The sequence below is a fragment of the Ambystoma mexicanum genome, chromosome 7q (genome assembly GCF_040938575.1).
Source record: "Ambystoma mexicanum isolate Mex_15411 chromosome 7q, UKY_AmexF1_1, whole genome shotgun sequence".
Classification (NCBI taxonomy): Eukaryota; Metazoa; Chordata; class Amphibia; order Caudata; family Ambystomatidae; genus Ambystoma; species Ambystoma mexicanum.
The window spans coordinates 17,982,923-17,995,622 of record NC_090941.1 but is presented as its reverse complement, the minus strand read 5'-3'; the positions used below and the strand labels follow the sequence as shown (position 1 = coordinate 17,995,622).

At 42.6% G+C, this 12,700-nt stretch overlaps 1 protein-coding gene across 11 annotated transcripts in view; it reads right to left on the bottom strand.

Moving 5' to 3' along the window:
* Positions 1–12,700, bottom strand: part of DMD (dystrophin) — a 7,616,828-nt gene that overhangs the window by 1,632,067 nt on the left and 5,972,061 nt on the right. The window lies entirely within an intron of this gene.

Sequence of the window (12,700 nt, the reverse complement as noted above, 5' to 3'; positions counted from 1 at the left end):
GTTCGTGACGTCACCCTGCTATCGTCAGATTTCAATTACATCTCTTCAATGTCAAATGGTGTATGCAGACATCTTAGCACCATGTTAGTGCGAGGGTACATTTGGTATGGCTGTCTGAGTGCATAACATCTCTCGTATATTACGGTATTGGGACGATACCTATTGCCACACATAATGCTCTCTTATTGTTGTTCCAGTATGACGAGGTGAGAGGGTGGGAATTAGAGATGATGCGTACATCTGCTCCCCTACATAATCCTAGGTGGTTTGTGGTACTTGTGGAATGTGTATGATTGGCAAGGTGTGACCAGTACTTGTTGCAGAGAAAACCATTTCCATGAACCTCCTTGATTTCACCACACACATTTTTCCAAGAAGTGTAAGGAAGGCATGGTATCAACAGTAAGACAGACAAAAGTGATCACAGTTCAAGGGTGTTTATTGAACTTCAAAAAGGATTTGAAAAATGCCTATCTAATCCTAAATCTATAGATGGGAGGAAGCCACAACCATCAAATAATAATAATGTAGTCCTAGTGGTGTCTTGTCAATATAAAGGGGCCTATACTACTAAACCTATTGCCAATCCTTACCTCTAAAAACAAATAGTATGGCAAACAATGTTACGCAAAAGAAAGAAGTGTTCAAGAAATGATATATCAGGATGTTCAGTGTGTTGGACTACCTTCCCCACATTTTCAACAAAGGGAAAGGTGGTACACTCGAGCTTAGCAGAGTCTCTGGCTTCTCTTGCACGAGGGTGCAGTTCAAACATTAGCATCAGGGCTTTCTGTGCCCAAATCTATTTGCCTTTCAAAATCTCTTCTGTCAGAGGGACTGATGCAACAAACAAACAATAAGTTATTTTCCTCTTAGGATTTCACACATACTCAATTTCTCAGGTGATTCACTAATCACCTCGGATCCCCCTCATCCGGGCTCAGATCCCCTTTCGACAAAATGTTCAACTTTTCGGGTGTATTCCTGTGCACCCTGGATCCCCTTCTGGCGGGGCTCAGATCCCCTTTAACACAATATTCAATTAGTCCCCATCCACAGAGCTCAGACCAACTTTAATTCACTTTAACACAAACTTGCTTTATCCCAAAAGCTTTCAACTGATCTCCCTCCTTCGGGCTTGGATCAACTTTATCCATGTTGTCATCAACTTATGTGACAGTATCAACATCGAGGAATTTCGCTTGTGCACAGGATTTTGCTAGACCACTCGCTGGACCACTTCGAGGTACAGTTCTTTTGCCAATCTTTCCCCTTTTTTAACTTTTAGTTGGATACTTTACAGAGACTTTCAAATGAGCATTCACGCAGTGCCGGACCACTCTGTCAAGGGCATCGTCTGGCATTGGTTATCACATGCGTTTCATACACTGTTCGCTTCAGCGTTCACCATACAATGTTGCTGCTTGCAACCTTGGCTTCACCACCGACCAGTCTGGCATCAGTCTCCCTGACTCCCCGGCTGCACTGACTTCACTGGTGCTGCTTTGTTGTAGAAGCCAAAACAACAACACTGCGGCAAGCAAGTCTCCCCACCTTGACTATCGACGCAGGAGGGCCCCGGGTACCTCCGACCCACAATGCAGGATTCTTCAGAATGTCTTCCTGGTCTTATGATTTCTATTCTTGAAGGTTCATGAAAGCAATGGTTCCTCATAGAAAAGGTTAAGGGCACTTCCCTCCTTGCAATCCCCTTCTGTTTTTCAGTCTTTTGCCTTATATTAAACTGCCATCTTGGAACTGCTGTTTCCTCGTGTGTGTTGTCTTGCTCAGAGTGTGCTCTCGTGCTCTGCTTTTAATCAGTGTGGGGAAGGGTAATGGAAGTCAGGCATGTGTGATGGTCCGTAAATGCCTGACCATTGTTTTCGGACATGTGAGGTATGTGGCTTGGGTGTTAGTCCATCTTCTCTTCTAGCGCTAGCAAACTGTCTGTGAGAAAGTATTTGTGTTGTGAAGGGGGGGTGAGTTCCTAAATATCCTAGCTGGTAGGATGGGGTACAGGTGTTACAGGGAAGGGGACACCGCTTCTTGGCATTCGGTGTCCCACTCCCACTCCCCAAACACCCCTTACCCAGGTGATCCTGCTGCACTGGTCCACTCCCGGGGACTGGATCCAAAAGTGATGGTCATGTCTTGGACACCTGGATGACACATCACCGGGGACTAGCGGGTGAGACACCTTCTGGTTTCTCGCAGCTGGGACCTAAGAACCTTAAGAGAGTGTGTCAACTATTAGTATTAAATGATGACCTTTGAACCGTTTCTGAATGCGTTCTTGCAGATGACAATGTAATAAGATGTTAATTGCATGTATGATACCATTTAGAGTTCTGCCATTTGTATAGAACACACTTGAAACTCAATTGACTGTCTCTAAAAACAAGTAGTAGCACCATTTCTAGGTTCAATGATGAACAGCTCTCGTTTCAGTCTCCAGGGTCTAGCTACGAACATAACTTCTGTAAGGTATTGCCTTTGGTTTTCCATGGAAAACCAGAGAAAATATTTGGTCCATAGACTGATAAAAGATAATCAATGGTACCATGGGCATTCGTGTTTATCCTTATTCGTGCAGACTATAGTTAACCATGAATAACAAATGGAAGACATGAATGCAAACAAGACCCAGCATTCTGTAGGGCACAGACAGAATAGGTATGATTTGTAAAACCTTTATTGAAGTTTCTAAGGTTTGGAAAACTCGTACTCTGCCCTATAACTAAGATGGGAGTAGTATCAACCTTCAAATAATAAACAAAACAGTCATAGTAGAGTCCGTCAAAACAAAATGGACTATGCTAACAAAACCTACCGCCTGACCTATCTCTTGTACAAAAAGTGTATAAAGGCCAAATGTATGCAAAAGGAAAAATCAGTGTTCAAATTAATAAAGGTTGCTAAATCAGCTCTCCTCCCCACGTGAGACCCTACAGAATAAGGTGGTCTTTGCAGGCAGGATGACACACTCTGGCTTGGGATCTTAGTACAATTAACAGTTCCAAAAAATGAGGATCGATTTTCACCTGGTCTTCCACGTTAAAGTCTTTTGTCCTACCCCCAAACAATCTTTCAACACAAAGTTCACATAGGCCCCCATCAGTCGGGCTCAGACCTCTTAAAATACAAAGTTCAAGTAGGTTCCTCTCTGTCGGCTCAGACCTTTCAAACACAAAGTTCAACAAAACTTGCACTGGGGCTCCCTTCCCCAAGCTTATTACACTTTGGGTCTCCCTCAGCCGGGCTGAGACCACTTTCGGGTGTTGAAGACTTTCGAATGTGAGTTGCTTTCTTTGCACACCTGCGCAGGTTTGACTTATAGTTCAAGATTCAACTTCCACTCTCCCCTTCTCTAGGAGATAAATCTGCATACTTTTTTTTTTCACTTCATTCGCTTTAACGTTACAAACAATGCACCTTTCACTGAGACTTTCGAGTGGACTACTTCATTTCGCTGGACCACTCTGTTACTCAGTATCGCTGGTTCCACAGATGTCTTCTTACTTCAAAATTCATACACCGGTATGTCTTCCTTCGCGTCTCATGCAAACGTGTGCAACCTTCACTGGTGTTATAATGTTGCCACTTCAAACTTTTTTTACCACACACCAGTCTCTCAGGTCATTTACCAACTCACCGGCTGTGTGCGTTTCTTTCTTGGTTCTATGTTATCCAATTCACAAGTCAAGGTTAGTACCACAGGCTTGGCCTCACCTCCCCAGCTCATCCGTTCAACTATGAGGGTCGCTGGCATCCTTAAAACACAATGCAGTCTTCACTTGCAGGATCTGGACTTCTCTGCATGTTTTTCATGGCCTGTCAGAGGTAAAAACCTGCAGTATGGAACTCCCAGGGTTTCTGACCTGCAGCTCTCGCCCCTTGGTCCGTCACTCTGCTCCAGTAGTTTTGCCTTTGCCCTGGAATTTCTGCTTGTACCTGTGCTCTGCCTTGCTTAGAGTGTGTCTTTAGAGATTGCCTTTTATCCATGAGAGGAGAGCTAATTGGTAGCAGGTGTATGCGCTTGAAGTCAAGTGCCTGACTTTGCCTGACCTGATTAACGGGACATGTCCAGTACAATGTATGAGAGTTATTCTTGTTCTTCTCAGTCACCCTTTCCTCAGCCCAGTGTTTGTGTAAAAAGGGGGGGGGTTGGGACGTCAGAGAATCCTAAAAAATAGGATGGGGTAGATGAACAAAAAAGGGGGGAATACCACTCTCACCATCGGCTACCTCATCCCCATACCCCATGGTCTGGATCCAAAGGTCATGACCATGCCCTGGTTCCATGAGAGAGAGCAAGATCTCTGAGAACTAGTGGGTGAGACACCCTCTGGTTTCTCACAACTCTCAATGTTAACTTCACACATGAATTGCCCTTGGGTGTTCATGGGTTTCCATTTAAATCAACACCATTTAAAAAGAATGGCCATGTGAACCTCACTGACAAACAATGGCCATGGGGTGTCATTTTATGAAGGTGGAGGAGCACAGCAAAGCACTGTTCGATTAGCTAGTTAAGGTATGAAGGAGCCATTTGTCAGAAACACATGTACTGCACAAGGTGGTCTGCTGCCTCAGATGAAATGCCATTTGAGCCTCACAATTAGATGTAGCTAGGTCTGAAGTTTGTGGTCCCAGTATGGCACTCTGTGGTGCCTCCACACTTGTGGCACTCTTGAGGCTTCCTGGAAATGACTTCCTGCAGAGCTCACACTGGTGAAGGCTTTGCAAATTAAGTATACCATAGCAATCTTTGAAGGCCAACTATCATTTGAAAGGACTGGAAATCTTGTTAAAACTGACTTTTACAACAGAGCAGGCTTTCCTATTGGGCAACAGGTGCCATGCTGTCAGTGTCCCTATAACTGTACGCAATAATAAGAATCCAGCGCATGTGTTCTGTGAAATATTCCGAAAATGGCTCCTTTTGAGCAATGGATTGTCAGTATGTAAATGTCCTCTGGCGAGGCGGGAACAGACATGTACTTCTCTATCCAATTAAGTTAAGGCTCCGAAATGCTTTTCATAAGATTGCATTGCAATCTGCTAACTGATTGCATTCAAACAACAAAATGATTCGGAAGAACTATGAGTTTAGGGCATGCACCGACTCTATTTAAATGTAAATTCTCTTACTGCCTCTCGTTTACAGCATAAAGGAAGATTTTCCATTTTCTGCACCCTATTTCAGGGCTAATTGTCAATCCACTACTATGCCCCTAGTGCAGCGGTCTCTAAAACTGACCTGAAAGATTATCCACCAAACTAAGGGATGACTAAATCATTTGATCAGTGGATTATGGGCACACTGTTACCACGTAGCATTGAACACGCTCAAAGCTGGCCCGGTATAGCAATGAATGAATATGGTTCTCTGACTATGTATGTCCATGTTAGATACATGAACAGTGACTATGGATGTATTCTGTGATTCACACAGAGACATGGACAACTGTACCATGGACAAAAATAAGAGGCAAAAATAGGGACACAGGAGAAGGGGTCTAGTACTATACGGCTACTCATTCTATCTACCCAGAAAGGAGTAATGACCCAATCAACCTGCAGTTATACAAAGCGACAACTTTCAGAAAACATGTTGCCAGGTGGTGCTTTAGGCCCCTAAGCTATTTCACCTGCACCCTTGCTCCATTTGCAAGGGTGCACCCTTGCTCCATTTGCACCAATTTGCACCAACTGTTAGTTGACATACATCTGCTGAAATAAGGACTGAGTACACATAATCACAATTTTCCGAAAAGGAACGTGAAGGATCCATAGTCTGGCATTAAATCCAGCTCTGGGGCTGGCTTCCACAATCAAGAAACGTAATGCAGAGGAGGAAATTATGGCACGGCGCAGTATGTGTGCTGCATTGGCGCACTTGAATTATAACACTGCTGAGCCAAATCTATGAGAGTGGGAAACAGGCCGATCTCTTGCTGCTATTTTGTTCGCAGTTGCATTGACTGCAAGCTGGTTGCTGGCATTTAGGCCCCGACTGACATCCAAAGACAGTTTCCCTTTTCTTTCAAAATAAAGAAATTCATTTATCAAACTAAAGACCCAAGGAAGGCTGCCAAAAGAAAGCAGGTCAGCATTGATAACATAATTAGCCTAAACGAATGACTAATTTATGGCCAACGATTTCAGGCTAATTTCACAGGATTCCTGAACTTCTCCCGACTCGCCGTGGTGAAGGCTATGGAAATCGAACATGCATAATATATGACCTGACAAAAGAACAAGTAAACTACTTTATTTCGGACTTTCATTTTGTCATCTACTCCAGAGAAGTAATGACATTCCATCCTCTGTTTTAATAACACATATTGATCTGCGCTCCTGAAGACTTCACCAAGGAGCCCTCCGCGGCCACGGACACCGGGGTGTCATTAGCACTTTCCAGTCATTGACTTATGGATGTTTTAAACTTTAGGAAGGACAAAGTAGCAGAATGCACAATCTTCGTCTTTAGGCCCGTGTCTTTGGAAGAAAGGACACCAATATATCAGCCAGAATCCCCAAGATCTTGCTAACTGGTACTATACTGTGGCCATCTGCCTCCTCTTGTTCCAAGGTCAATGGAACGTTCTCCACTGGAACCGGAAATGTCTGAAATATCTCAGCCCTCACCAGAATTTCGGATCTTTGGTCTTGGACTTTGGTTTTGTGATGGTAGCTTAATTGGTGAGGGAAATAGATGGCAGGGTGAATGGATGTTCCCATATAATGAACGAGGGTTTCTTATAAACATTAGTGCTTCCTACAGTGTCCCTGCATGTTTTGTGCACATCCACATGACGAGAACTCTGCACTCAGCAGAACGATTTCAAAGCAAGCGGACCAGGGAGACACACGTATTTAGATATGCTATCCCAGCCAGAAAAGGCGATTCGACAGCAAATGAAAAACATTTGCAGAATTAGCGTCTTCATTTCATATGCTGCAAAAATCACAAAAATAGAATGGTTATGAAAACAAATGACACTGAAGCACTCAGAAATCCTACTTCTATGAAAATATATCTAACCAATCGAGTTGATCTAATGTTTTAAGACATGCAAGTAATGACTGATTTGATTGTGATGTCCTCGGGATTGCTTGATTACTGCAAGTCCGAATTGGTCATTGGAGAATCGGTTGCTTTTTTTTCTTTGCACATTTTGCTGTATATATATATATATATATATATATGTAAATATATATGGGATGGGTTTAGGGATATCATTAATGTAAAAGGGTTAAGGCGAGATATGGGGGGTCTCCCCCATACCTATCAAGAAAAATAAAAGAACAAAATCGACCGATTCTCCATCAACTAATTGGATTTGATGTAATCAACCCAAACAGTGTCCTCCACTTGTGGAATTAGGCATCAGTTACTTCTGTCCCTGGGAGCAGAAGCTATACAAGGAACAAAACAGATTGGACATGCCCAGAGACATTTTCTGGGAGAGATGGTAACTGTGGTCACTGTGAGGTTTTCACACAGTGTAGACATGGCGTGGTGGGGCAAGGCGCTGATGTACATTTCCATCACTGTAGTTCTTTTTCTGATTGGGATTCCATCCAGAGAACCTGTGTCCCTACGCTACCCTGTTACCTTGTTAGTCTACGAACAGCCAATGGAACTCATTGATCCTATTCATTCATTCTCCACTCTTCCGATACCTTTGGGTAGAGTAGACCAGTCAACTTTTTTGTGGGTGCTTTTACATGTTGTTATGTGTCTTGGGTGATGCCTGTCCCCTCGGGGTAATATCTGGTGATATGTATTTTGTTCACAAACTTTGTGGTACTGGATGGCATGCAAAAACGAATGTATTTGATGGACAATCAACAAGGGCCATTAAATGAACAAAAGGGGGCAAATTGCTGTTTGGCTTCAAACATGTTACACTATGTCAAAGACTTCTATTATACTGAATTGTGTATTTTTGCCAATAAGAACACAATAGAAAATTCGTTACTAGAAGGTATTTTTTGAAAGGACATAGATACCCGTTACATGGTATATCGATATTCTTAAGAGACAACCACAGAAAAGACACAAGTAAATAATTGCAACTTGAGGGAACCCCTGTCTCTATGCATACATCAGTGTTCATACAGACATGGATTTAACCACTTTCACTACTGCACCGGTGGTAAAAGTCCATATATTATTAGTGATCACCATTAAAATCCCCAGGGAGTGGGCTGATTTCCATAAACTGTGACGGGTTAATGCATGGCAACAAAAAATTGCACAATTGCTGCTGCCATTTTGAGAATATGAACCTTGTTAAGATCAACATGAAAGTGTGTAGTGAGGGCCACGAGAAACCAGGTTTCTAACCTCTCCTCTGTGCGCATGTAGTCATGTACTGATCCCTCTCTTCCATGTTGCTGGGTCAACAAAACAGGAAAGTACCCAACTTCATTGGTGCGCAATCAGTGGGTCCTTTTAATGGGGATTGGCAGCTCTCATCAAAATTATTCAATAGCGTGGAAAAACTTTTTCTTTTAAGCAGAAAAGCAAGATATCCAGGAAAAAACCCTCTTTTTAGCTAACAAACGAGGTTTTGGCTAGATCTCAAAAAGTAACCTGTGATCTTGCGACACATGTTCTCTCCCCTGATGTACCATGAACAACAGAGCTTAGCGAGGTCAATTCCAACTCTAGAGCCAACCACTTTTCTACTCGTCAAAATTATGCTGTGTGGGCAATTTCCCCTGCGAAAAGAAGCTATTACTAATTGTAATGAATCATTCAGCTGTTGGAAGTTGGAGTAACAGAGAAGTTTTGCCACTCCTGCTGTGGCACTTAGCTTGTTTAATACCACAAGCACAGTGCTGCGACAGTTCACCATGTGATTGCCCATATCGTTCACACGTCTTGCATGCTAGACTCTAATCAAGGCATACGATCTAATCGAGTATTGTCAGGTGTCAGCTCTTAGTGCTTACATTGGTGAGCAATGTTCAACAGGAAGGGGAAATTTAGAGAATGTCTCAGCAAAACTCGAATTTGCCCCACTTTGGAGTGGTTGGACGAGACCACAGATGACTGGATTCATCTCGGGAAGGGCAGTCCATCTTCTTTCGGGTGTGCCATTTTGTTTCCACACGGCACACTTCTATCGGAGCACGTGGCAACCTCCTTGCGCAACACGCTAGAGGTTTCCAAATAAATCAACCTAATAAGGATTTTACCTACCTATCAAAATAAACTACAGGAAAACACTCTAACAAAAGTTATCTGTCCCTCACACTTATACATACATCACACGCATAAAGAAACTATTTGGCAATTCAAATGTAACAGAAACAACATTTAACTTCAAGATAGACTTATTAACTGTATAACCTTGCAATCCGTGTAAGCTCCCTTTCCCCAGATTCAAAGCAGGATTTTCATTCCAAATTTCGAATAAGCAAGTTCTTCTTTCTAACCAAGTTTGGTCCATGAAGTTCTTCTTGGTTCTTCTTGCTCCAAAAGTCTTTCACTTTCTTTAACCAACAGTTCAGTTAGATGACAAGCCTTTATCTCCACTTACAGTCAAAAGTATGACACAACTTCTTCCTGAGAAACAAAACACTGTAGAGGAGGAGCCAAATGCATCTATGGAAATTCTGCCCCTATTTTGCCTATATGTTGGAAGCCGGAAATTGCGACATGCATGACGCCAGTGATGGTACCTACCGTTGAAGAATCCTCAAAACCAGGTATCCATTGAGAAAGCCCTACATGATGTACCCACAGAGAGATGAAAGTATCTTAAAGGAGGTCCTTGAAGAAGTATGAAGCGATGAACGCAAGAGGATGTTGACGTTGCATGAAGCAGAGATAGCGCACCAAAAAGAGATGCCAAAGAAGAAAGTATATAGACATTATAGAATCTGATGACGAAGTGAAGTGTCGAGTAACATTTCATGTGTGGGAATGAAGATTGCATGTGCGAAGAGCACTGAAGAAAATGCAAATCGCTTCATAACTGTACCGATTCTGCAACACAAGTAGACTAAGAAAAAATGAAGACTGGCTATACGTAGTGAACAGACTGCAGGTGGTGTGGCCAATATATCTATATGTGTATAGAATATGGATGTTCCACGTCGAATTTTAGCAAACTAGGAACCAATGAGCAAAAAGGGCTGAAAGTGTGGCACAGCAAAGAAAGACGGCTGAAGATGGAAAAAGAATCGAGAAGGCGTTTTTGGCCCAGTGTTAAGGATTGAGACAGCCAAGAAACTGGTTATCTATTCGAGAAGATACAATGAACATGAGAAGCGAGGCATGCTTCTGTGGAGGCGCAATGGAAAAAACACTATGAGTGCCAAGTCTTGTTCATTTAATAGTATTAAGTATGAAAAAGGAGCTAAAACATGGTCGCCTGTCACATGGGGTAGATGAAAATAGACTTTGGGCAAGCTACATCGAGATTGAAGATAAGAACATGCTCTCATTCTCTTCTATTCCCTGGCATAGTAATACTTTGCAAGGCCGAGTTGAAAGACAATTCAAATGGCAGACAGCAAGAGTGATGATGGATGATGGGCCAATTGGGTGGGAAGGCATGGTCAATTCCACCCACAAGCACCTGGGGTGCCAGCTTGTGTGTTGCTAGTGAGTGGAATATTACAGAAGGGTACAAGTATGCCAAGAAATCATAGAGGGCCACATAGCAAAGAGCCCTATAGTTTGATAGCCAATGAGACATTGTGTATTTGATGACAATGAAGATGACTTGCACTAGGGGTGGGCATAAATTGTCCACCTGACTGTAGAGACCCAATCACAAATCTATCCCCCATAGAAAGTATACCTAGATGTTCCCCGTAGACCGACCACAATCCCAGTTAGGTCTTTCTTATGTTGCCATGCAGTATGACGTCAATGGTGACAAGTTTTTGCTATGTAAATGTATTTTTTCATGTAAAATGTCGAGAGACTTGAGCGAACGTCCGTTGATGTCCGTTTTACTCCCTGTTTTAGACAATTGATATTAAAACAGTTATGTTTTGCCAACTTCTTGAGTCGGTCTTATTATTGGTGTAAGAGTAAATTCTGCATCCCCATCCATCCAATAAATCTTTACCTTGCTTAAGGGCCTACGGGTTCAACACTTTTATAATTTTTCTGTATCAACAGGAAAGTCATGTCAGGATGATTCTGCAAACATTTATGAAACACTTTAGTAACCTTGCCACGTCTTCTTCTCCACAACTTTCAACCACAATTTGGTACTTCAATGATTTCTCCCTGCTCCACTAACTTGCTAGGACTACCACTAAAAGGTCCCTGTCCTGGTATACTTACCTGCCAGGACTAAATGCTTCTAACACTACTACAAGTACTCTGTGGTCAGTTTTTAAACTTTTTTGATAACAGTCTTTAACTTTCAATAACATCAAAATTCACAACGTCTTGTGGGAACACAGGAGACACATTGATGTTGTTTATTTGTATTTGCCACATTCAATGCATGTTATGCTTCTCTCCTCCTTGATACTTTCTATCAGGACTGCATCCCTCATTCCACTCTTGTTTTCCCACCTGTGCAGCTGATAACTGCTAATAATGTTTCTTTAGCACACTTCCCCTTCTTTGGCTTTGGTAATGTGTGTTAACATCTTGTTCAAATATGACCTCTTCCTCACTCTGGTCACAATGGTTACAATCCCTCTATAACAATGGTCTTCTGTTGTTTTGCCAATCTGTCTCCAGGTTGTTTGAAGTATTGCCCCCTCTTTACTTTGGAAACAGTGGTTGTAATTGGCTGAAGTCAGTATTGCCTCTTCTTTATTTTGGCAATGGGGTTAAGTATTTCCCCCTCTTTGTCTTGGCAATAGTATTGGTTTAGATAGCAATGATTATAAACTTTCCTTTTTTTTCTTTTTATCAAGTTGTGCTTATGCCAATGTAACTTCCTTCTATTAGTTTGGTATTCAAAAGAGCTTCCTGTGGCCAGTGGTTGATCACTGAGCATACTGGGATTACCTGTCAATGGTAAGCTCACCAGTGTATGCAAACGCATCCGCTCGATCCGCCACCACGCTTCATTCTGCTTTTTCTGCTGCCTTTCTCATGGCAGAGTGCTTCGGGTTTCCTGTGGCTCGCACTGACCAGCAAAGGAGCCTCCCTTGCTCTCAGTGCACTCCAGTGCTCGCCAGCCACCGGATACAGTGCGCAATTTAGAGACCCTCTGTCTCTACGGGGAGAGCTTGCTACCACACTGCCTCCCACTGCGCAGCCACTGTATTCAAGGGCCTCAGCTTCGGAGACCCTTTCAGGATTCAGGACCAATGTCCACATTAACAATAGCAGCGTCTCTGACATCTCCCTTCTTCCTTTACTGCAACTACTGTTGGTGACTTCTACAACACCTCCTTGCTGTTCTAGTGGCCTGCAACTGAGGGAGCCTTATATATATATATATATATATATATATATATATATATATATATATATATATATATATATATATATATATGCAAATGTCCAGCTTAGGTGTGGGTCATTAGAACCACTAGACTGCACTGTGCAATTTAGTGCCTCTAAACCCATCTTCCTCGTCCCAGCACTAAGGGCATTGTGGGACTCTAAGTCCCAATGTCCTGATTACCTTTTCTTGCAAAGGTTTCAATTCCACAATAAGCCATTAAAACTGCACAGTCTCTAGGGAATTTATGAAAGGGG